The 24,797-nt window shown below is 50.3% G+C and overlaps 1 long non-coding RNA gene and 1 other non-coding gene across 2 annotated transcripts; one reads left to right on the forward strand and one right to left on the reverse strand.

Annotated features, from left to right (window-relative positions):
* The first annotated feature begins 874 nt into the window (after positions 1-874).
* Positions 875-959, forward strand: TRNAQ-UUG. Its single transcript has one exon. It is a non-coding gene; the product is annotated as a tRNA-Gln (tRNA).
* Positions 960-18,003: 17,044 nt separating this feature from the next.
* On the reverse strand, positions 18,004-20,167 carry LOC123579165. The gene is made up of 2 exons (XR_006702662.1): positions 19,876-20,167; positions 18,004-18,848 (listed from the first exon to the last, which is right to left on the reverse strand). It is a non-coding gene; the product is annotated as an uncharacterized LOC123579165 (long non-coding RNA).
* Positions 20,168-24,797: the final 4,630 nt, after the last annotated feature.

Genomic DNA, 24,797 nt, shown 5'->3' on the forward strand with positions numbered 1-24,797 from the left:
ATGATCATGGCAACTAATATGTAATCCAATGGTCCGTGTACAATTGTGGTTTGTGGGGAACCGTTCTGCAAGCCCTTCACTAGTCCTTGGGAAGCGGTGACTGAATCGTAGTCAAAGTCGCATGGAACTTGAACCATCGAGCCCCAGAGAGGACCAGAGGCCCAGCTCCATCCACTCACCTGTCAGGTGTCCATGTTCAAGTTGCCTGAGACTCAGGCATCTTAATTTCCCGTAAGACAAATATAAAGTCACCTGCCCAGAGCAGCAGTGAAGATCAAAAGTGGTAACAGGTGAAGGGGCGTTGAAATCACATTTTAAAATACAAGGCATGGGGTGCCTGGGTGGTTCAGTCGGTTGAGCCTCCGACTTCGGTTCAGGGCATGACCTCGCGGTCCGTGCGTTCGAGCCCCGCGTCGGGCTCTGTGCCGACAGCTCAGAGCCTGGAGCCTGCTTCGGATTCTGTGTCTCCCTCTCTCTCTGTTCCTCCCCCGCTCATGTTCTGTCTCTCTCTCTGTCAAAAATAAACATTAAAAAATTTTTTTAAATAAAAAAATAATAATAAAATACAAGGCAGTATTCTTTTGTGTTATCTTGGTGAAGAAATACAGTATAAAGCCAGCACAGATGACAGCTTCTGAAATCAGAGTCCCTGGGCTTGAATCCTGTCTTCACCACCTGTATGCCCTTGCATGAGTGACTTAACCTCTGCCAGGCTCAGTTTCCTCATCTGTAAAATCGTAGTAATTAGCATCCACTTGCTAATTGGATGTTAATCAAAGTGGTGCCAGTGAAGCTATGGCACAAACCTAGCACGGCTTACGAACCCAGTAATCACGAGCTACGACTTGGCCTTGTTTAAAACCTCAGCAGGGGCGCCTGGGTGGCTCAGTCGGTAAAGCGCCTGACTTTGGCTCAGGTCATGATCTCACAGTTTGTGGGTTCGAGCCCCGCGTCAGGCTTTGTGCTGACAGCTCAGAGCCTGGAGCCAGCTTCAGATTCTGTGTCCCCCTCCCTCTACCCCTCCCATGCTCATGCTCTGTCTCTGTTTCTTAAGAATAAATAAACATTAAAAAAAAAAAAATAAAAAATAAGTAAAACCTCAGCAGTCACACAGATGTGCTTCCAGAGAAGTCAGAAGCGGTCCAGAGGGTGGTCGTGGACTTGTCTGGGAAGGCTGATGTGTGTACTGAGCAGCAGAAGAAGGCTTCACTTGCAGCCTCAAATGGGATTCCCCTTCAAGAACCTAGACCCGGTTTAGGGAGACGCCCCTAGAACAATTCAAATGCACGGGTGATACCTACAAATTCCCCCTGAGGACATGTAGCATCCGTTAAGCACAAGGAGTTAGAAAAAGCGTAGAACGTCCAGTTCTAAGATTCAGAATACCTACCAGAAAAGATCACCCAAGAGCAACAAAGTATTATCTTAAAATTGATACATGCCTGTGGGAAACGAATTCCATCAAATTTTCTGGACCATTTCCAATGACAAAGAGGGGGGTGTCCCTGGCAAGTTCTAAAGCAGTGGTTCCCAAAGCAAGATGCCCCCCACCCAGCAGCAAATTCTCAGTCTAACGGAATCAGAAATTCTGGGGATGGGGTCCTTGATCTGTGTTCTCGCGAGCCCTTTGGGTGCTTTGGATGTGTGCTCCCTCGAGGGTGGCGGCCGGAATGGAAAGCAATGGATGTCATTGACAGGTCTATCTTCATCCGGGACCTCCCATGTCCTACCCCACCCTTCCTCTGTCTTCTCCCTTGTCAAATGATCTTTTCTTTGAAATTGATCACCAGCCTGTTCAGAGGAGCAGTTCCTACGAGTCTTTTGGACAGAAGTGGATTTGCCAAGAGTTGCAGGCGCCCCACCCTACCCCCGACTCCCTCCCCCACTCCTAGGAATCCTCTCTGCGATTTTCCTGTAAAGCCCAAAGGTTTATGGCACTGTCCCGCCTGTGTTACTGCATCATAACAAATCCTACAGTAAGCACTAACTTTGAGCATTTACCCTGTGAGCCCTTTAGCTGGGTGGTTTCTTTTACTCCTCACAACGATGTGGGTTGACATTGCCCAAAGGGGAGGACACCTATGGGGTGGGTGTCATTATCATCCCCTTGACAGACGGAAACACTGGGGCACAAAAAGGAAAGTAGTACTTGAAGATCTCACTGCTGGTAAGCAGCACAGATGGGACGCGAGCCCGTGTGGTCTGAGTCCAGAGTCCGCGCCCTCCGCCCCCGGACAGGGCAGCCTCTTGAAACCGGGATCCTTGCCTTTCCCACCGGTGAATTAGGAAAAGCGGTGAGTTCATGGTAGAGAACAAGGATGTAAGTCCCGGCTGCCACTAATCAGATCCGCGTCTTGGACAGGGGCCTTCAGTTTGCCCGTTTATAAACCAGGGGGTGCTCATTCCTGTTTCGCTTTCCTCCAAGGGTCTTTACAGGAGCACCAAAAGAGGCAACGCCTTAGAAGGTCCTTTGCAAGCTGAAGACTGCCAGGCGAACGTAAGAGTGGGACACCCAAGGGGCGCCTGGGTGGCGCAGTCGGTTAAGCGTCCGACTTCAGCCAGGTCACGATCTCGCGGTCCGTGAGTTCGAGCCCCGCGTCGGGCTCTGGGCTGATGGCTCGGAGCCTGGAGCCTGTTTCCGATTCTGTGTCTCCCTCTCTCTCTGCCCCTCCCCCGTTCATGCTCTGTCTCTCTCTGTCCCAAAAATAAATAAACGTTGAAAAAAAAAAAAAAAAAGAGTGGGACACCCAAGGCTGAGGTTGAATGGTCATCCTGGATAAGGCCGGCGGCCGTAAATGCTTCCACAGAACTAAGAAGCAAATAGCATTGGTGTCCAATTTTAAAGCCACACTCGCCAAGCATTCCCTAGCTACCTGCCACCAGGCTGTTCCCCAGCTCCCCAACGGGAATTGTTTAATGGCATGGTTAATTTTCCCTGGAGTGAGTCTGAGGGTCAGGTACTAGATTTTGCACCTGCAGAAGGCAAATCTACGAATACAGTGGGCTTCAGGCACAGGATGACTCGGGCTCAATTATCAGGACCCATTTCTTGATCCTGGTCCCCACGATGTGGTTCCGCCCTCACACGTGTCTGGCCATTCAAGCTCCTATCTCCCCAATGCCAGGTCAGAGGAAGGGAGGCGTCGTCTCTAATAGCTCAAATACAGGTCCCAGTATTGAGTCAGGTTGGTTCTGATTAGACCCGTTTGAGTCATGCGCCCATCCCTAAACCAACCAACGTGGCCAGAGGGATAGAAAGAGCTGATTGGCTTAGCTTTGGGCACAGGCTCCTCCCCTGAAATTTGAACCCAGAGTGAAAGTAGGAGGGGCTTCCCTAGAACAAAATCCGAGTGGTTTTGCCTCAAGAAAAAGGTGTAGGAAATCACAGAAGAAAATTTACAGATGATACACCCCAGGGCCTGGTCCAGATCCCTCCTCATTAGCCACCGTGGACCGATGAGTTAGGCCCGGGGCAGCACACCCGCCTCCCGAAAAGGACCCCTCTGTGCACAGATCCAGGCCCGGCAGGTGGTGCCCCCACACTGGGAGGGGCGGGATGGGGCCCCCCCTCCCCGGCAGCCCAGCGAAAGGGCTGCAGGGCTCACGGCGGCCAGCTAGAAGGACAGGACCAAGGAGGGCCCCACGGCCGCATAGTCGCCATAGGGGCAGACGCGTTTCCTGGCCTCTCTGAAAGGTAGCCTTGAGCAGGATGCACAGGGTCTGTTTTTTCTTATTGCTCTGTCACTGTAATCCAGAAACAAACACACCCTCAGATGCCCTCTCAGTATCTTCCCAAAGCCACGATCAGTCACTTTATCTCCTCCTTGGGATTTCCTGTTTCTTTTGCTGGAGGGAGAGAGAGACAAAGAGAGCAAACGTGTGTGTGCGCGCGCGCGCGCGCGTGTGTGTGTGTGTGTGCGTCCTCTCTTGAGAGATCGCGACTATTTGGCTGCATTTTTCAAAGTATAAGATGTATGAGCCACTGGGGTGCACAAAGATGATATGGTGTGGCACACATATGATGCTTTATTAATATTAGTATTTTTTTGTCCATTTAAAAATAGACAATTTCCTGGGGTGCCTGGGTGGGTCAGTTGGTTGAGCATCTGACTTCAGCTCAGGTCATGATCTCAAGGGTGCTGGGTTTGAGCCCCCGTGTTGCACTCTGTGCTGACAGCATGGAGCCTGCTTGTGATTCTTTCTCTCTCTCCCCCTCCCTCTCTCTGTCTCTCTCTGCCCCTCCCCTTCTCTCTCTCTCTTACAAAAATAAACATTTAAAAAATATTTAAAAAATAAATTAATTTTAAACACGGACAATTTCCTGTTGTTATAGCAATAGCTAGTGTTTATTGGATGCTTACTATGTTGTAGGCACTGTTCAAAGACTTTCCACACACTAACTTAGTTAATCCCCACGAAAACAACTCTATGCAGACATGATTCTTATTAGCCTCGTTTTATAAATGAAAACCAGAGAGACAGAGAGGTTAAGCAACTTGCTCAAGGTCACACAGTGAATTAATAGTAGAACCAGGACTCCAACCCCGGGAAGTCTGGCCCCAGAGCTAAGCTCTTTTTTTTTTTTTTTTTTTTTTTGAAGTTTATGTATTTATCTTGAGAGTGGGGAGAGGGGCAGACAGAGAGGGAGAGAGTCCCAAGCAGGCTGAGCACTGTCAGCGCAGAGCCCAACACGGGGCTCAATCTCACGAACCATGAGCTCATGACCTGAGCCGAAACCAAGAGTCAAACACTTAACGGACTGAGCCACCCAGGTGCCCCCAGAGCTACGCTCTTGGCCACTGCGTGAATGCTGTGATTTCACAGACATCACCGGAATGGATCAAGCGCCCTGCTACAGCTGAATGAAACTATCAGAAGTCAATTCAGCGGAAATATTATATAAACAATGGGAAAGGTGGGGGGGGGGGACGTGTTAACACTTTTCTACGGTATTTGGGAAACCTTGAAACAGTGCACATCTTGGCGTCAACCTTAACTCCGTGGATTTCTAATGAGTGCGCCAGTGGCCTTTAGCGGAGCCTGGAACCCCTGAAATCATGCACAATTTTGGAAGAGGGTGCACATTTGTCTGAGGAGAGGGCATGATGCTCTCTTCCCATCACAACGGGGTTTCTGAGCAGAGCCGCCGCTTGTCTGAATCATGCGATAATTGAAAAAAAAATTTGTTTTAAATAAATCGTGCTATAGTTTAGATAAAAGGCACTCCTTTGGGAGATAATGAATTTGAAACAGGTGCCACTGCCTCCAGGAAGGCATGAAAATTCTGGGCAGAAATTGCCCACGGAGCACCACTTGACTGAGGTGTGGTTAAGAACGACTTCTGAATGTGACGTTAGCCGGGGGTGTCCGTCCCAGAAGGCAAAGGCATTTGGATGTGGCGGGGGGGCAGATGCTGTCAGAAATTGGGGGGATGTCTTCAAGGGGCCTAGGGCTGAAGAGTCTGGTATTTGGGGTTGGGTCTCAACGCTTCTGTGTCACCTTGGGTGAGCCCCCTTTCCCAACTGAGGGTTTGGACAGATGAGGGTCTCTAAAGCGAGGGACAGCAGATATCTGTTCCCTCTCCTGCCCACCCAGAGGCACCTTGGTAGGATGCCGTGAGATCCAATCACGGAAGACCAGATGTTCTGAAACTTTGAAGGGATTGCCTCAGTCTGATTCGGAAAGCAGAGTACATCCCAGGGACTCCGATCAATGGCATTTAGTGCCCAGAATTAAATACAAAGGCGGTGGAGGGCCGAAAAGCCCAACAGGGGAGGTGGAAGCCGCTCACAGGTGGCGGTGGCAGGGCTGGAAAGACACTGGGGGCACCGTCAGAGCCTGGGGGAATGAGGTCAGCAGCTGCCCAGCAGGGAGTTGGAGACAGAGCCCTGGGAGAAGAGCCACCTACAGCAGGAGTGGGGGGAGGGAGGAGAGATGCCCCGCCTTCTCTCCTTCTCTTATCCTTCAGTCTCCACCAATACCACCCAGTGGCTCACCAGAAACAGTTGGCAAAGGAGTCTGGGAAATGTAGTTTTCAGGACAGGAAATGGAGCAGACCATTGGCTAGCAGGCCCCTCCTTAAACTTCTTCAAGTAGGGCTATGTTTTTAACTGCCTAACTACACATGGGACTGAATTTCTAATGAATAAAGTTGATGATGTCCAACAGCTGGTCGGACTAAGTCTTACAGAAACGAGTTGTTCTTTCAACAAACACTGGCTGAAGGCTCGCCATGTATAGGACACAGCCCTATGCTCTGAGAGCTACAAATGCCTCAGTCCCACTGCCCCGACAGGATTGTAGTAGGCCGCCTTCTCAGATGATCCCCGAGGATCATCACCTCCGGGTTCTTGTGCCCTTGGGTAACCCCTTCCCTCTGCGTGTGGGCTGGGCTAATAACTTGCCTGTAACAAGTCGAATATGCAAAAGTGATGAGATATTGCTGGAGATTAGGCGATAAAAGACTGACGGCCATCTGTCACACACTCTCTTATTCTTCTCACTCGCTCTGACGAGGCAAGCCACCATGGTGTGCGCTGCTCTGTTGGAGAAACCATGTGGCAAGGAACTGAGAGCACCTCCACCCAACGGCCCATGAGGAACTGAATCCCATCCACACCAAGCCAGCGAGCCTCCAGATGACCCAGCTAACATGTCGATTGCAGCCTGTGAGAGACCTTCAGTGGAAGCGCCCAGTTTGGCCCACTCAGACATCCAATGCTTATTGTTTAAAGATGCTGTTTGAGGTCATTTATTACACGGTGATGAATAACAAATACACAGGACACTTTGCTTTATACTTTACACAGCCTTTATTAAGATTTTTTTTCGGGGGCGCCTGGGTGGCGCAGTCGGTTAAGCGTCCGACTTCAGCCAGGTCACGATCTCGCGGTCCGTGAGTTTGAGCCCCGCGTCAGGCTCTGGGCTGATGGCTCGGAGCCTGGAGCCTGTTTCCGATTCTGTGTCTCCCTCTCTCTCTGACCCTCCCCTGTTCATGCTCTGTCTCTCTCTGTCCCAAAAATAAATAAACGTTGAAAAAAAAAATTTTAAGATTTTTTTTCGTTATCGTTATTTTTTATCTTTTTTAGAGAGAGAGCACACACACAGCAGGGAGAGGGACAGAGAGAGAGAGAGAGAGAATCTTAAGCAGTCTCCACGTTCACATAGAGCCCAACGTGGGGCTCGATCCCACAACCCTGGGATCATGACCTGAGCCGAAATCAAGACTCAAGACGCTCAACTGACTGAGCCACCCAGGGGCCCCTACATAGCATTTTAATAGGCATTCTCATTTCTACCTACTGACAACCCAGCACAGTTCACATTTCTCAGATAGAGGGATGAGCTTCAGAGAAGTTCAGTGACATTTCAGGGAGGTTAGGTCACACAGCCATAAATAATAGAGTTAGAAAGCAAATCCAGGTACGTCTGAGCCACCAAAAGCAAATGCTTTTTCCGTCAAACAATATTGCCCTGTAGTGCTCCTGGGGATGACGGTTGATTGGTCACCTGGGGCTTAGGAAAGACAAAATGGAGACATCAAAAAAAGTTGGGGTTTTTGTTTCTGTTTTTGTTGTTTTTGAAAAATGCTGATATTCCAGAAATGCATTGGGTACCAGGAAAATTCAACGGGGGAAAGACTAGCCTTTTCGGCAAATGGTACGGGAGCCACTGGATACCCACGGACGAAAGGGTGAATTTGTAGCCTTTCCTTGGACCATACACGAAAGTTAACTCAAAATGGAGCACAGACCTAAATGATATCCCTAAATCTCTAAAACTCTTGGAAGTCACAGGAGTTCCTCTCCATGAGCTTGAATTAGACAATGCTTTCTTGGATAGGACATGAACATTACCAAGCAACAAAAACAACAAAATGGAAAAATCGATCACCCCCAAGTTAAAAGCTTTTGTTTTTATATAATTATGTATTACGATCAAGAAACTGATGATTGGAGGACAGATCAATAGCATGGGAGCATATCTGTAAATCATTCACCTGGTAAGAGATTGGCATGCTGAGTATAGAAAGAATCCTTGGGGCACCTGGGTGGCTCAGTCGGTTCAGAGTCCGACTTCAGCTCAGGTCATGATCTCACCGGTTCGTGAGTTCAAGCCCCGCATCGAGCTCTCTGCTGTCAGTGCAAAGCTCACTTTCGGGTCCTTAGCCACCTTCTCTCTCTGCCCCACCCTTGCTTGCATTCTCCTCTCTCTCTCTCTCTGTCTCTCAAAAATAAATAAATATTAATAAAAATACGGTTAGAGAATTCTCGCAACTCACATGACTATTAATGAATATGGAGCTTCTGTTCAGACTTGTGAACCTACACTTATTTAATGGTGATAGTTGCATGGCCCCAGGAATATATGCAAATCACTGATTTTTATGCTTTAAAGGGGTGAACTTTATGGTAGGAGAATTAAATCCCAATAACGCTATATTTGAAATGCATTACAGAATCATATATTGAAAAATGGTTTTTGGGATGAGCACTGGGTGTTGTATGGAACCAATTTGACAATAAATTTCATATATTGAAAAAAAAAAGAAAAATGGTTATGGTGGCAAATTGTATGTTGTATGTATTTTACCAAAAGACCAATCATGCATTAAGAAATAAGAGGAGAAACTTAACCTCCTCTAAGAAGGGGAGCTTGAGTCGTTCCCCCTTGAGCTTGGGCTGGACTTAGTGACTCATCTCCAAAGAACAGAGGATGAAAAAGGAAAAATGCTAACCTACCAGTGGAGAAACCTGGCAGATACCCCTTCACCAAGTGGTGAAGGTCAATGTCACAAGTGAAAAATAATGTCACTCTCATGTGCCCCCGATATCCTGTTATGAGAAGGGTATCTCGCCTCTGTGGTAGTCTTCCCCCAAATCCGTAACCCAAACCAATCATCAGAAAGTAGCAGGTAATTTCAGAGTGAGGGACATTCTACAGAGTCCTGGATCAGTGCTTCTCAAAACTGCCAAGCTCATACAAGTCTGAGAGACTGCCTGCGACCACAGGAGACTACGGGGTCATGACAACCAAATGTGTGGGCAATGGCAAAATTCAGATAAAATCTAGAGTTCAGGGAGCTGTAATGTACCCATGCTGGCTTCTGAAATACACCATGGTTGGGTCAGATGATAACATTAGAGGAAGTTGGGTCTACTGGGATTGTCTGTACTTTCTAGCAACTTTTCTGTAAATCTAAAATTATTCCAAAATAAGAAGGTTTAAGGGGGAAACCCCATAGCTTTATTAAACTTCTCTATGCTTAATCTTTTTTTACTTTTAATAACATGTGGGGGTAAGCAGTCTTATTTTGGGAACTCAGGGGTAGGGCACGAGTTAAGTTTGTCCCCAGTCAGCCATACATTGCCATTACGGGTCTGGGCAAGACTCACCTCATGGTATTTATTTGGTTATCTGATTATTCCCATTAATGCTCATTTCCCTCCTCACCTGACCTTCTAATGTATATCTTCATCTTGTATGAGTGTGTGTGTGTGCATGTGTGTACATTTAACTTACATAAATCGCATCACGCTACATATTTCATCGTGTTTCTTACTTAGCCACCATTAACACCGTGCATCGAAACTCCAGTCCCACTGCTGTGTGGATATCTAGTCTGTTGCTGCCGAATGTCTCAGATGGCCATGGTGGGCTATCTCAATTTCCCAGGGATGAGCCCCAGATTGTCTCCAAGTCTCCACCACTAGAAAACATAACACAATGAATTTCCTTTTGATATCCCTTTGCAATGACTCGTATGGGAATTCCCGTGGGGCACACACACACACACACACACACACACACACACAGGGTCATTATGACTGGGTCTTGGGCTGTATGTCCCGTAAAACCTTGGTTTGTGAGCAGAATGATTTCTGGAAACATGCTTGTAATCCGAAGCACTTGTCCATCAAAGCGAATTTCAAGCACCATTGGCTCAGTCGTGATCGTGTGACATTCGACCCCACGTCCTCTCGTATTGCAAGACACGGATGGTTTATCAAGTTAAAATTGACTAGACGCCTTTGCCCATTTTGTGGAACACTCGCCAAACAAGTTATTCACAATCCAAGGTTTCACTGTATACGCAAGTTGACCAGGTGCTGCCATATTGCTTTCAGAATGGTTTCATGGCACGGAAAGATGTTGCTAAGATGCATTGAGCACTTGCGTCAGACCTCACACTGTTCTAAGCTATATGTTGGGTGTGGGGAGGGTTTAATTCTTGCAATAGTCTCTTTAGGTAACCACTATCATTATCTCCATTTCTCAAATGAGGAATGGCAGCTCAGAGAGGTCAAGAGACTTGCCCAGCCTCATTCAGCCATCACGGCAATGTTCTACGGCTCAAGACAGCCTACTGGCCATCCCTTTCTCTGCTTTCCCCCCTCAGCCCTGAGAGACTGTGCATGGCCAATGCCAGTCCAGCTAGTTCCCCAGCCTGGCCACGTGGGCTTGGGATCCCTGAGCAGCGTTTGTGTTCGTTCTGAGGCTTAATTAAAACGCAAGCCACACTTAGAGTAGAACGAGTAACTCAGTGCTTCCTGAATCCAACCAAGGCATTTTTCCTGCCCAAACAGGGCAACACGCTGGTCCTGGATTGATCAGAAAGTTGTTCAGAGGTCCCCAAGATGAGTGCATGCCACCTTGAGCCCAACTTATAATGCTAAGACGCCAGACCACGGGAAGAGATTGCTGACCAAATAACAAGGGCCGGGACACTGCCCATGTGGACCACTTGTTGTACCCTGTGCCGGTCAGTAGTGTTTCATTAGGCTGCGGAATCAACACGCAGCAGGCCGAGCCAGCCAATTAGGCTTATCGGCTGACCGAGTGGGGCAGGAAGTCCTCTTTTCCTCCTGGTTGTTTTCCTGCCCCATGGAAGAAGTCAGTTCCCATTTTTTATCTCTGGGTTCCCACCAAGCCATCTCCATGGGGAGAGAGTTCTGACAGAAAGCAGTGTTAAGCTATCTCACTCCCCTTGAGCCCAGGGTCAAGCCAGACTGCCCTTAAGATTGCATGCAATCAGATGCAAAAAAAAAAAAAAAAAATTGAATGCAAAATCCAAGAGCTTCTTGGCAAAGAGAAAAAACCAGCCAGGCCCGGCCTGGGCCATACCCTCTTTCATCTCTGTGCCCCTCATCCTCCCTACGGACTTGAGAAATTTCCCACTGGGCTCCTTGAGTGTCTCTCTCCCAGGGGCAGAAAGTGGCGGGGGTGGGGAGAACTAGCCCCAAGTTGGGGGAGTTCGAGATATCAGTTTCAGAGCCCCCGTAGGCAGCCCTTCGACATTGAACTGAGACTGATTATACACTGCAAAATAGTGTACTTATCGACTTCATCTGCCTTTGCCCCTACTTTCTCCTTCCAAGGAGATAAATTACTGGGGCAGATAAGGATCCAGCTTTCAGGGCGATCAAATGAACGCCAGGAGTCCTCAAGATAGGAACGGTTTGTGAAACCCAGCTCCTGCCCACTCGAGTGAGCCAACTAAGAGGGTGCTTTCTGCCAAGAATGTAATGGCCACATGGATTGTTGGCCTTTCCACCACTGTCCCAACCCCCCACCCCCCGGTACATTACGAGGGTAAGGGAATTTGCTTTTAAAGTATCTTTTGCAGTCTCTTCTAATAAATCACTCAGCAATTGCTGGTGCTTGTTGTGGTCGGTGGTGTTGATCCGTGGGGAAAGGACAGGCTGCTTCCAGAGCTGGATTTTCCACCAGCATAGTGGGTAAACCGCGAATGCAGCAAAACAAGATGGCGGCCTCCAAGCCAATGAGCGTGGGTTGCAGCCTCAAGGGTGGCAGGGCTCTCTCTGACCTTAGCCAGGATTTCCTGGTAGACTTCTGGAGTGGCCGCATGGATTCCCCTGCTCATATGATTCAAAGCCAGTCTTCGGCAGCTGAACACTCCAGTTAGCAAATCACATTTAATGGTGTGTAACCTCAAGGCCCCAAATGCAAGATTTGTAGAGACAGAAATCAGAGTTCTGAGAAAACTTGCCCCGTCCCTGGGGACGCTGAACAGGGTTTTTTGGTCTCTGCATGGTTACTGCCAGCCTGTGTTTAGGGCAGACCCATATAACATGTCTCAAGCGTTGGACTATCTAAGACTTTCCCTTTGAAGCACCACTCTAAGTGGAACCCTAGGTCCTATTCGGTCGGGGCTGCTCCAGTGGTGTTTGTCCTAAATGTCCTTCTTTTTTTTTTTTTTTTTTTTATTTCAGTCACCTAGTGACTCTTAATTCCACCTTGTCCCAGGGTGTAAATATCCCCCCTTTTTCCTTGCCATGTGTCCCTGTACAGATTAGTGGGCAATTATCAAACCGTGCCCCCCTCTCCACACCCCACCCCACCCCAATCATCACTTAGCCAAACTACATACATATATATTTAGCTCTTTTAATCTTTTTTTCTCATAAGGTTCTAATTTTACATTTTTTCCAGGGTTATTTTGGATTTGGCAGAATAGCCTTCGTCTGTGAAGAGTAGAACTTAATTATCAAAAGCTGAACCGGAGTGAGCAATCCATCACTGGGTGACACATCCTTGCCTGTGTTCATTTGAAAAACATTTTTTTGTGGCTCTTGGAAGAGGAGGGGGGGAAGCTGTCAGAAAAGAAAGAGAAAGAAAGAAAGAAAGAAAGAAGGAAACTGAAGGGAAAAAAATTCATTCTGGCATGCATCATCCCACAACACAACCACATAACATATCAGAATATCACAATTTGCGGGATTAAGACTCGGGACTGTTCATTTGGCTCCTTTCTCGCCTTTCTTGTTTTGATTTTGTTTGGAACTGGATCTAAAAACGTCCCCCAGCACGTGGAAGTTAGTCATGTAAAGTGCCTCCTACAGTAAACACCATCTTTTTGACAAGGTTTGCATTATAATTAAGGTCTGTCTGAGTAGTTCTCCCAACTGTCATGTTCCAGTGTTTTCCTTAAGAGGCAGGGTTTTTTAACAGCCAGATAAATGCCCTCTGTGGCCCAGATCAGTGGCACAGTGACACCCAGTGGCCACGTCAGGTCATGGGCCCATGGTGGGGCCACCCCGGTCTTGACTCCAGGAAGGCCAGTCCCACGGGGTCCCCAGGGGTGAATCTGGCATTATCTCGCTGACAAGATTCACCACCAGGGAGCCAGTCTTGAAGCCGGGGAGCTCGCCCGGTGTTGATTTAAATGAGATACAGCAAGCAACGTTGCTCTAGCGGAGGGCCTGGCAGCCGCTGGCTCTTGCCGACGGTGGGGCAGTACCAAATTCCACGCCAGAAACTTCTCTCATCCTTGTTTACGCCTCACCCAGACCCGTGACAAATCCAGGAGCTCGCCGGGGGTCTCCAGAGATCTTTAGACAGTGGATTCAAATGTTGCCTCTTGGAAGGGAAAGATGCTTCGTTTTGTCGGTTGCTTTGTGTTCTAGCCACTCATTTAAATAATCGACCGAGAAAGCAGACGTTTTCGTGGCACATAAAACCTGTAGAGCCTCACCCCATCATTGGTTGGCCTGGCGCCACTTTTCGTCCCTGACTCGGCTCACAGGCAACAGGGCGACGTGGCGCGTTTCCTCCTGCAGGGGGCGCTGTGAATGTTCCTCTCAGTCATTGCCGCTCCGGCTAATATTTTCTGGAAACGGATATTTGTCATCTCCCTCCTCTGAGTTATTCCAGGTTCCTTCAAAACACACTCATTTAAATCACTGTGTCCAAATGGGGGTGGGTTGGTTTGTTTTTGTTTTTCTTCCTTTTTTTCGTTTGTGATACTGACTGAGCGTAACCAAAGACATCTCCCTCTGGCCCGCGAAGCCCTGCTATTTCCTGCCAGTGGCTGTTTCCACTCTGAGCAGATCGAGTCCAGGGTCTTGCCCCAAATGCCAGATGCGGAAATGGGCGGGGGGGGGGGGGGGGCGGTGTAGCTCATTTCTAGTGGGTCCAGTTCAGGCCAGCGCTAACCCCCAAAGACTGACACGTGTGTTAAACAAACAGAGAAGATGCACGTTGCCGTTAACGACGTAAAAACAGCAGATAAAGAAATGACCTTCTTGGGAGCAGAGATCAGAATTATTCCGTGTCTGAGCGGTTGAGTATCTTTCACACAGAACGCATGAGCCGGTTATTAAGGGGTACCTGTCAAACCCTAAAGCATAAGGGCTAATGAAAGTAACAAATGATAATGATCAAAATGACTCGTGTGTTATTGAGCATTTACTTCCTGCCAGTTCCTACGAAAACATTTTACGTTTAGGGGCGCCTGGGTGGCTCAGTCTCAGCCCGGCACCTGACTCTGAATTTTTGGCTCGGGTCACGATCTCATGGTTCTTGAGATCGAGCTCTGTGCTGGGCTCTGTGCTGACAGCAGAGAGCCTGCTTGGGATTCTCTCTCGCTCTCTCTCTTCCTCTTAGAATAGATAAATCAATGATTAAAAAAAAAAAAAAAAAAAAAAAAAAAAAAACATTTTACATTCATTAACTCATTCAATTGGTTTTTTTTTTTTTTTAATTTTAATGTTTATTTACCTTCACCATGACAGCAAACACCTAAAACTCTCTCTTCTGTGCTCTTGGAGGGTGGTATCGCGGGATCCCCAGGCAGGCAGCGGGCGTGCTCTCGTTTCTCTCTCTCTGGGTCCCCTTGTCACCACAAATGAGAAGGACAAATAACTCAGAACAGCACCGTGTTTGTTACACGGGCCTCGGGGCCACCTGCGCAGGGTGTTCAGTTTCACGCTGAAGCTGGCGGGAGGGTCTACTCGGGGTCAGTCCAAGAGGGGCTTGGAGTTGGTGGCCCCAGTAGTACGGGTCTCCTCGCTGCCCTCCTCACCCCGTGACTGGCCTCCGCGATGTGTCTGCTCCCCGGGCCCATCTCTTCTAATCCCACGGGCCACGGAGCGCTTCTCTTGCTGGCGTCCCTTCTCCCAGCCTCCCCTGCTTTTTCTCCGCCCGCGACGGCTTTCGGCTACGTTACAGATTGCTGCTCACCGAGTCTTTCCGAAGCACATCTCATTTCATGCTATCTCCCAAAGCCTTCCGTGGCTCCCCACTGCTCGCAGAACGAAGTCTGAGCTCCTAGACCCAACCCTAACTTTTCACTGCCTTCCAATCTCCTCCAGGCATCTTATGCTCAGGGCAAACCAAACACAAACTGTCCTGCCTTTGAGTCTTTGCTCGTACTCCCAACTTGGTTCGTACTCCGTACTTCGCTCCCTCCCACCCAAGGGCTTTTGCGCTGCCCAACTCCGGGAGGCCCGTGTTCCCCAGAGGCAATGTGACCAGCACCCATTGGAATTGGCCAATGCACAACCTGCACAGCTGTACCTGTCCACCCAGTCATCTGGATCATATATATCACTACACTGTTTCCCTCCACGTAAAACAGGAGTCTTCAGTAGCAGGATTGACATTTTCGGCCAGATCATTCTGCTTTGAGGGGAGCTGTCCTGTCCACGGTATGACGCTTAGCTGCATCCCTGACACCCTCCCTTCCCAGTTGTGGCAACTGAAAATGTTCCTGACGTGGTCGAGGGTCCCACAGAAGGCACAATCATCTCTGGCCAAGAGCCGCCGCTCTAACACCTACCCAAACGTGAAGCTTTGCCCTCAGAGTCACCGACTCCACACTGCCGAGAGAGTGCACCCCCCGCTGGTAGGCATACCCCCCCCCCCAGAACCACGCCCACTGGTCCACTCTCTACTTCAAATGATAGGCACGTCCCCTACCAGGATGTGATTGCTTTCTGGAGCATGCCTGCCAGCTACAGATGCCTCCAGGACTCACATACAACAGAGGTTAGGCAGACATTTATCACAGAACCCAGGGCACTATTTTGCCCCGCATCCTTCCCGGTAGGAAAGCGAGTTTCAAACATGCCTTGTGACGGCCACTGGTTCTACACATACCAATCGCGTAGAAATACAGCCTGTCGCTGGCTCCGATGCAGGAGAAACCTAATCTTTTACCTGAGACTCTGATTTATGTGTGACCACTCTGCTCCTTGCCACAACGGGGCTTGTTTTGGCAAATGGGTCCAGATTTCGTCCATTAGCTTCAAATAAGTGAAAAACTCGAGGGTTTGGTGAAATCACACAATAAAACATCATTAAGCACTACAGCCTGTCAAGGCAGACGGCAGGTTGGAGCTGAAAGTCAGAAGACCGTCTGAAAGGAAGCAAGAAGGCACAACGGATGGGATGGGGGGCAGCTGGCTTTCATTTGGGGGAGGTCGTCGGAGGACTCTCCCGTCTGTGATGTCAATGAAGAACAGAGGCCCCGGCAATTTAACTGTCATCGGTAGAAATGCTCCGACGGGCATGGCCACGAGCCCTGGCCCTTTGCTCCATCTGGGCCATTCTCTGTGTGCACTAGGAGACGGGGCCATGAGGCAGGGAGACGAAAGAAGCAGGCCAGGCCCCCAGGAGCCAGAAAAAGGTCTGGCCAGTGTGCCAGGCCGGGGGGCAGATGGGCAGCGGGTGTCCCAGGGACAAGATGGGGGTCACCGCCCATCACCACCTCTGATGGCCCCCCGAGCGTGCAGCTCTGAATCCAAGAGCGAGCGAACTGCGTCCTTTGCTCGGGTTCTGGGAGCTGCGGACAGCCTTTGCGCCCTCCTTTTCTCTTCGGTCTCTACCTCTGTTCATCCCTCCACCTCTCCCTCCGCCGTCCCACCCCTCCGTGTCCCTATTGCACTCTCTGCACGCGTGTCTCTCTCTCTCTGCATAGCTATGCGCGCCTCTCCCTGTCTCTCTCCATCTCTCTGTCTCACCTTCTCTGTGTCCGTCCTTGTCCGTGTCCCTCTGGGTCTCTCTCCTTCTCTCGCTCTCTCCACGCCTCTTCTCTTTCTCCCATGTCCCTCTGACTCTATCTCTGCCCCTTTCCCGTCTCTCTTTCTGTCTCTTCCCCGGCTTCTCTGTGTCTCGTCTCTGCTTCTCGCTCAGTCCTCCTTCGTCTCACGCTCTCGTTACTTCTCTCTCCCTCCTGTCTGTCTCTTTCTCCCTCTTACCCCAAGACAACTGACCGAAAATGGGCTCTCCCTGGAGACCCCTCGCCGTGCTCCATGAGACGCCAGCAGCACCGAGGGGGTCCGGAATCCAGCGCAAGCTCGGCGACATTTGGCCGCGGGCTGTTCTGCGCTGTGTCTCCCTGTCTCCACCTCGCTCTGCGCGTCTTCTCTCTTTACCAGCTGAGCATGCGCAGGCGGTGGCCTTCATGTCTTCCCTGCCAGAGTCCCGAGCACGGCCGTCAAGTACCCTTGTGACACTCCTGTGCCTCCTCTCCTAGCCGCGCCCCCGTGTCGCTCCTTCTGAACAAACTGCACTCCCGGTGGCTCCAACCAAGATCGGAAGCAACAGAGAAGGCATAGGGGACGGAATGGGGGTGCGCCATCCCAGGCCTAGAGAGTAAAGACCTCAAACCCAGCCAGCGGTAGCCTAGCCATGGCCTTCGTGGAATAATCACCGTGGCAGCCGTTGTGAACACTTGACATCGTGCTCTGTGCTTTGCACGTGGCCTCGTGTAGCCTTCATGACCCATGATTAGCCCCATTCCCCGAATTTAAAACCCGAGGTTCGGAGAGAAGCTATGTTTCCCAAGGTCACCCAGCTAGCGTGTCCCGTAGCTGGCCCACCACCCCAGGGCTGTCTGCCTCTGAGCACCAAATGGGGCCACCCTTCCTCTCATTTCAGCAGAAAGGCTCCGATCGCTTCCTTTCCCGAGCTCGCGCCGCGCGCCGATCCCAGCGCTAAGCATTTCGTCCGCCTCATCTTGTTTCAAATTCATAGTCCCATGAGGTGTCCACAATGCCTATCACCTCCCATCGAGCAGATGGGGAACCTAAAGACCAGAGAGGTTAATTCACCTGCCCAAGGTCACACAGCCAGTTGAGCAGCAGAGCCAGGGCGATGGGCTTCAAGGAAATTAATAGATTCCAACTGGCATCTCTAAATTTATATTTCCGCCTCCACCGAGGTCCCCACCACTGCAAGTAATCCTGAAAATTCGTCATGAAGCTTTCAAAACAATTTATGCAAACAAACCTCAAGTGGGGCTATTTGTATTGGCAGCCCATTTCACTTAACCACCCACAACAAGGAACAGATGGCCAGAGCGTTGGACTCGCCTGCAAAGAAAACAGGAGGGGCGAGAGCATCAGAAGCCGCCTTCCTTCCCCCACGCCTGCCCGCTTTGTGACGATTACAGGCTTGTTCTTGTTTATGTCTTTGATTCCGTTGTTATTTTATGTACTTGTGAAACCGACCCGGCATTTCATGAGAGAGGTTTGTTCAAAGACCATTTGCCAACCATCTTCGGTTACCAGGAGCCGGGCTTTCAGTGCTGAATTTGGAGTCCTTTCCAGACGGAGCCTTCTGGAAAGGGGCTCAGCAGGAAGTAGAAACAGCCTGCAGATGTTGGATCAGGGACTGGCAAAAGCTTCGAGACAAACGGCTGAAGAGTTACACTTACCTGCCTTTTTTTTTTTTTTTTTTTTTTTTTTTGGTCACCTTTGTTTCCACTGGGCTTTTGCCACTCGAGGTGGGGACGAGTCCTGGGCTGAGGGGCAAATCCTGGATTCAAATCTGTCCCTTACCAGCTGCGTTGACATTAGACACGTTACCTAGACGCTCTGAGACTTCAGGGAACTCGTGTATGAGGCTACCAACAGCTCCTTGGCAGGGTTGCTGTGGTACTTAAGTGATAGTTGGATAATACATATATCTGAGTGATTCGTCCATTACGAAATGCTATTCCACTCCACTTGCTTTAACCCAAAACAGTCAGGTGGCTGTCTCGATCACAGGCCAGTTAATCACCCAATAAATATTGCTGAGCGTGTGTTATTTTCAAGAGAGATCTGGAAAAGATTCAAGGAGAATTAAGTCAGGATCTCCATCCCTGGGGGCGGGGGGGGGGGGGGGGGGATGGGGGGGAAGTATCCAGGATCCATGGCAGATGATATTTTCCGAAGATCGCTACAACACCTCCCATCCCAAATAAAGTGTGCCTTTGACACTCTTCCCACAGACAGGTGGGGGTCTCGTCTCCATTTCTCCCCCATGAACCTGGGCAGCTCGGGACAGAAGGTGCGGTGGTGACATGGGACATCCAGGCTAGATCATAATAGGGGTAGTACTTCTGCCTAGTAACCGCGGGGCACTGTCCTTTGGAGCCCCGAGCCGTCCAGTAAGAAGTCTGACGCTGCCATGATAGGAGGAAGCCCAGTCCGCGTGGAGAGGTCAGGTGTAGGCGTTCTGGCCAACAGTCACCATCGAACGCCAGACGTGTGAGTAAAGACATCTCCAGATGATTCCTACCCCAGCCATCAAGTCACTGCCACCTTTGGTGGGGGGGGGGGGGGAGGTGGGGGCAGAAAAGAGTCCCAGATATCCTGGCACGGACACAAACCGTCGGAGTTCTACCCACCCCTGATCCCTGAGCCACACATGCCTTAATCATAATACCAGGATCACCCCAGCGCGAATCTGGGGGCTGGTTGCTGCCCCGGGTAACCGGCACAAGAAAGCAAAGCGAGACATACACCGGGGAAAAGCTCATTTAAAATAGATCCTGATCCCTACCAGAGAGGGTGGGCAAGACAGGAGCTGAGAGGAGGGAAGAAACGTGTGGGCTGGAGGTCGGGAAATGGTTTTTGAGGCAGCAAGGCAAAACTTAAGCCTTAATTAAGTGGGTATTATTTGGATAGGGGAGCACGAGGTGACGGGAGTTCACTTATTAATAAAAGAACCCATAACTCAGTATGTCTCCAATGATTATAGTAATAACAATTATAGTAATAGCTAATGATGTGGGTGATAATTTTAAATACACACCAATTATTGTTTTTCGCTGGTATTTCCTGTTACCCCCTGACCCTTCCTTACCTTCTGAGCGGCTCCAACATATGGCATCCATTGCCTTCAGGAAGGACGTGGAAGCAAAGACAGAGAAAAGGTACTTGTGAGCCCATCGCCCGGGTCCCCAAATCTCCTTCCGGGAGACGTGACGCGCTGGGGCCATATTTGTTCACATTGGCTCAGAAAGCCAAACTGTCTTTCCGAGATTAGATCCATAGGCCCTGGGGGTGGAGGAGCATCTGAAGAAATCAATGAACTTGACAGCCGCCCCCCACCCCTGCCAGCCCGCCCTAAAGCAGGTAGATTTAAGGAATTCCAAAGCTGAAGAGCAAGCCTCCGGCACGGAGGGAGAGCAGAATAGAGAGGTGTGTCCAGCCAGAGGGGGCACACAGCCTCCCAGGGGCTCCGGTAGCTAGCCCAGGACAACGGGACCTTCTGTGGAGAAATTTCCAGAAGCCCGGAGCCGGGAGGGGGATGTGGAATGTCTTCTCAGGAAGGAAGGCTGTTCTGGCCGTGGCAGGTGTGGGCGCATGGCCAGAAGCGAGACGGCAATACGGAAGACGCAGCAGATGCCAACAGAGATTGAAGACGGTCACCCTTGTCCTCCTGCCCTGCTGGAGCGAGGAGGTATCACCGGGCCAAACAGACAACACTAAACGGACTGGCTTCTATTTTTTTTTTCTTTTACGGTCTTATTTATTCTTAAGAGAGAGAGAGACACAAGAGCAGAGCAGGTGAGCGGCCGAGCGAGAGAGGGACACAGAATCCGAAGCAGGCTCCAGGCTCTGAGCTGTCAGCACGGAGCCCGACGCAGGGCTCGAACTCACAGACCTCGAGATCTTGACCCGAGCCGAGGTCGGACACCTGACCGACTGAGCCACCCAGGCGCCCCTAAACTGACTGGCTTCTAACTCGCGGCTTGAAATAGATTGAACCGCGTAGCAAAGCAAAGGAACTTATACCTGTTTGCGCTCTGGCTCCATCAACATTTACGGAGTTTACTAAACGGGAGGAACCTCGCCCGGCTCTTTTTTTTTTTTTTTTTTTTCAACATTTATTTATTTTTGGGACAGAGAGAGACAGAGCATGAACGGGGGAGGGGCAGAGAGAGAGGGAGACACAGAATCGGAAACAGGCTCCAGGCTCTGAGCCATCAGCCCAGAGCCCGACGCGGGGCTCGAACTCATGGACCGCGAGATCGTGACCTGGCTGAAGTCGGACGCTTAACCGACTGCGCCACCCAGGCGCCCCTCGCCCGGCTCTTTTATTTTCTCACCGGGTCCTGGCAAAGGACTCTGTGAGACGGGTCCCGGCTTCATTTTTCAGAGAAAGGAAAGGAGGCCCAGAGATGTTAAGTAACTTGTCTCTAGGGGCTCAGCCCCGAAGAGGCACAGCAGGGATCAGACCCAGGACCGCCTGATTCCAGAGAACCTGCTCTTGGAACGTGCTCCGCAGCGCCTCCCAGGGGGTCGGCTGTCCACACCGGGACTCACTTCCGGCAGGAGGGGCTGGGCTACGCTGCAGGAACGAACGACTGAAAACCTGAGTGCCTAAACACAACGGAAGCATAGTTTCCCTCACGCTGCATGGCCCCTGGAGGTCAGCGGGAAGGTTATCCTTCGGGATAGGTTATCCAGCGGGAAGGAGTCCATCAGACTCCTCATTCGTGCATCTGGGCCGTTGAGGCCTCCTGTCTGGAGGGTTACCAGTTACTGGGGCAGGAGAAGGAGGCAAAAGGTGAATTGCCCAACGACTCTGAAAAATTTCTGCCCAGAGCATCACATGTGTCATAACACATGACACGTCACTTCTTCTCACATCCCACTGGACAAGGCAAGTCCATGGCTGCATTGGCAGGAGGTGAGAGGTAGAGGTCTGCCACGTGTCCTGAGGTGGGAGAACCTGACAGTGATAGTGACATGGCTGATCACCACCCCGTGCGACAGCTCCGTTTATCATAAAATCATGTCGAACGACGGAGAGGAGAGATAGTTTGACGTGGCCTCTGATGAAACTCGCCTCCCCGGCAGTTCAACCAACGGATGAGATCACAGACGATTGTGACTAATTTTAAACACTTCTCGTACCACCCCCCTGAGAACTCACCCCCAGGTGACTTCTCACAAAGCGTCAGAGCCACAGGGACGACGAAGCTTCGATGACACTGTAGAGAAGGCTAAGGTTCTGTGAGGAAAGAGGATGGTGAGGGTTTAGCATCCTCTCCCTTCTTCTCTGCCCTGGAAGGGGCCCCTGACTCCTCCTCGGCCATCTGAAAATCAGACGCATTTAATGCCACATTCTGGCCTCGAATGGAGAATATGTTTTCTGCTGATGTCCTAACTGTACCACCTGTCTCTTCCATCCCTTCCGTACTCAGAGCTCATGGTCCAGGGAAGCTGCAGCCATAATAGGACGGAGACAAGGAGCACTCCCTAGCATGGCTGCAGACACCCATTGTCCTTCATGGCCACGGGAGGACCAGCAGGTCAGCGAAGCTGGGACTGAGGCAGGAAGCAGGGCCTGAGTTCAGAGATTACAACTTCTCCTGAGAGTTTGGCTGCATCATTAACACCAAATGATAATTAATCCTCCAAAAAAGCCTCAGATGTTAATCCCCTAGGAAGTCTTAATTAACTCTTATAAGGATTAGTTCTGAAACTTGGGAGGAAAGAGCAGACACATCCAAGTAATGCTAATTTGTGAATACCATCATCTTTCATGCAAAGAAAGGGCTCACCACCGCCCTTTATCATCCAACCATCCATCCATCCATCCATCTATTCATCCATCCAACCAAACACCCATTTATCCATTCATCCAACCATCTGTCCATCCATTCATCCATCCAACCATCCATCTGTCCATCCATCCATCCGTCCATCCATCTGTCCATCCATCCATCCATCCATCCATCCAACCATCTGTCCATCCATCCATCCATCCATCCATCCATCCATCCATCCAACCATCTGTCCATCCATCCATTCATCCAACCATTCATCCATCCATCTATTCATCCACCCACCCACCCATCCATCCATCATCCATCCATCCATCCATCCATCATCCATCCATCATCCATCCATCCATCCATCCATCCATCCATCCATCCATCTATCCATCCACCCACCCATCCACCTACCCACCCACCCATCCATCCAACCATCCATCCATCCATCCATCCATCCATCCATCCAACCATCTGTCCATCCATCCATCCATCCATCCATCCATCCATCCATCCGTCCAACCATCTGTCCATCCATCCATCCATCCAACCATCCATCCAACCATCTGTCCATCCATCCAACCATTCATCCATCCATCCATCCAACCACCTGTCCGTCCATCCATCCACTCATCTATTCACCTACTCATTCGGCAATACTTACATGTAGACATGGCTCCCGCCTCACGGAAGTTATACTCTAATGGAGATCGGGGAAGGAGGGACGTCCATCATGGAATCACACCAGTATGTCACTACAGCCCGACACATAAAAGGAAGGTACATGTGGATGTGAGAACAATTAGAAGGAAACCTGGTCTAGTGTGGAAGACGAGACTAGCGATCACCTGTGTCTAGTCCTCTCCTGCCTGGGCATTTTGGAGCCACGTGACTTGTTCTGACCAATGAAACGAGAGCATACACGACGCCCCACCCCATATGGTTCTCCAGCTCTCACTCCCCCTTGAGGCAGATGTGTTGAGAAGGTGCAATCACAAGCAGGGAATAAACTGGAGTTGTGGCACAGGGGTTGCCTGGATCTGCGGGGGGCTCTTGGCATGACTGAGAAACGAACCTTAGCAGTGATGTCCTGCTGAGATTCGAGCTTGGTTGTTCCTGCAGCATAGCCCAGCCTCGCCTGACTAACACCCTAGGGCAGGGCAGGGAAGAGGGCGGAGGAAACTTCTCCGGAAATGGTGGTTCCATTGGAATCCCCAGGATCAACAGGAGACGACTCTACGAGAGAAGGTGGGTCTGCTGCGTGGGGTCACCCACAGCCACTTCCCTGGCCTCCTATGACCCAGGTCAGGTCTCTGCACCGGCTGGTGCCTGGTGAGAGAGCACAGCCCAGAGAGAAAGACCCTGCAGCCCTGGTCCCAAAGCCTTCAAAATAAGCCATAGACAGAGCACACTCCCAGGGGGGAGGCACTTATGTTCCAACGAAACCAAAGCTAAGACATCAAAAACCAAAGCTTTCAGGGAAAAAAAGGGGGTGGCACGATGGCTGTCGTGGTTGAGAATATGGTCTCGAACTGCACCGCCTGGGTTCAAATCCGGGTCTCTCCCAGCCTATCTGTGCGACCCTGGACAGGGTCCTCAACCTCTGTGTCCTCAGTGTCCTCATCTGTAAGATGGGAATGATCAGAGTACCTACCAGCTAGAGTTTTTCTGGGGGTTATTTGAGTTAGAAAGGACACTTAGCGGGGTGCCTTGTACACAGCAAGTGCTAGGTGAGAATTTGATAGAAAAATAAAATAGTAGAGAGACAACAGACGACCAGCCAGCCGGGGCTCCGTCCGATGGTCCTTTCTCCAGTCTGGGGAAACAGTGTGCCAGAAAGGAGCAGCCCGGTGACTCTGCCAGCTGCCCTGTCACCCAGTGAGGTCTTGAAAGCTGATTCAGCTTAGACGAGTGTTTCTTCTCTTGCGGAAAACTGAGAAGACAGGAGGGGAGCACGTCCATCTATAGACAAAACGCCTTTATCACAGGATAACATATTAAAACAGACCTTAAGTTTCAGCTTGCAGAAGCTCCTCTTTTAAAGTTGTAATTCTTTCATGGGTGTTCCCAGTCGGCATCCTTCTTTTGCTTGCATACCTCCGGTGACAGGGAACTCACTACCTTACAGGTCAGCCCATCCTTCACTGGAGCGCACGTTTTGCCCCCTAGCTTCTCACACTGGGCTTAACTCTCTACCTCCCTGAGTCCCCATAGCCGGAGT

Source organism: Leopardus geoffroyi, chromosome E2, assembly GCF_018350155.1.
Source record: "Leopardus geoffroyi isolate Oge1 chromosome E2, O.geoffroyi_Oge1_pat1.0, whole genome shotgun sequence".
In the NCBI taxonomy this organism is placed as follows: domain Eukaryota; kingdom Metazoa; phylum Chordata; class Mammalia; order Carnivora; family Felidae; genus Leopardus; species Leopardus geoffroyi.